Source organism: Limulus polyphemus, unplaced genomic scaffold, assembly GCF_000517525.1.
Source record: "Limulus polyphemus unplaced genomic scaffold, Limulus_polyphemus-2.1.2 Scaffold439, whole genome shotgun sequence".
Lineage (NCBI taxonomy): Eukaryota > Metazoa > Arthropoda > Merostomata > Xiphosura > Limulidae > Limulus > Limulus polyphemus.
The window spans coordinates 30,908-32,014 of NW_013666049.1; the positions used below are offsets into that span (position 1 = coordinate 30,908).

The following is a 1,107-nucleotide window of genomic DNA, read 5'->3' on the forward strand; positions in this document are numbered from 1 at the left end:
TTTCTATTCCTTGAAGTCACACACTCAATCCTTTTTTGGCCGCACCTTTTTTTCACATCTAAGTTGTTTTTGCTTAGATATCATGACTTTTGTCAACACACCCCAACAAACCACACACAGCAAGTAAGAAAGTGACACTTGACAGTAACCAACATTAGTTTTAGGGTCGCAGCCCTGTTATTAGGAACAGATCTATATTTTACAGAAATAACCAGGTTTTTAAAAATATATGGTTGTAGTTTTTCTTCTCTAAAACAGTGTTAATAACTTCCTTTATAGTAACGCCATGGAATCTAGGTTAACCGTTTTTTATCATTAATCGCATGCTCTCGGTACAGCCGTATCAAGCCTAATTATTTACGCTAATTGCTTAAGCTAATATCATGTGACGCTAATCGCTCTTTAATTAGTAACATTTCATAACATTGAACAAATATGTGCTTAAAAGTTGTTAGTGAATAATAAATAATAATTGTCCACCCACGGGCCCACCAACAGGGGGAGGGGGCAATTGCCCAGGAGCTCGGGCGAATGAAATCTGGTTATTCCGTAAAGGCCGCAAAGCACATTTAGCCTATGTTTTCATTCAATCATAAAAATCATAGTTTTTGGCTTTACTCTTCATATAGATGCTTGATACATTAAGAACTACCGCAACAATCATTTGAGTGATAATTAATATGTATTTGTTGCTTTATAGATTTAATACATATTTGTTGTTTCTCTATTAACGTTTTTCCGCTTACACTGTTAGCTAAAAATGGTTGCTGCTATGATTTTCTATTGTTTATGAGCTCGTTGCTGTCCTAATTAATAAGTTTTTAAAAATATTAAAAAAGAGAGAGAAAGGGGGTTCCGGCGAGGATGTTTGCCCCGAGGCCCGTGCTGGCTCTCGAGCTCCTGTTCACCCTTATGATTCTTTTGAAAACTTGAACTAGAAACTGATAATCTAGTTTGCTTGGCCTAACCAGTACTTATGTAACTGCAGGTTCTTTCATCCTGTGGTTTTACTGCTTTAAATCAGCCGTCTTTAATCAGAGTGACAAAACTAAAGACGGTTCACTTTTACTCTGAGATTAAGCTGTAGTAAAAATGTTGGACCGATAG

The 1,107-nt window shown here is 36.4% G+C and overlaps 1 protein-coding gene across 4 annotated transcripts in view; it reads left to right on the top strand.

Moving 5' to 3' along the window:
* LOC106458280 (eye-specific diacylglycerol kinase-like) overlaps positions 1 to 1,107 on the top strand; it is a 216,564-nt gene that overhangs the window by 27,981 nt on the left and 187,476 nt on the right. The gene's annotated exons all lie outside the window — the stretch shown is intronic.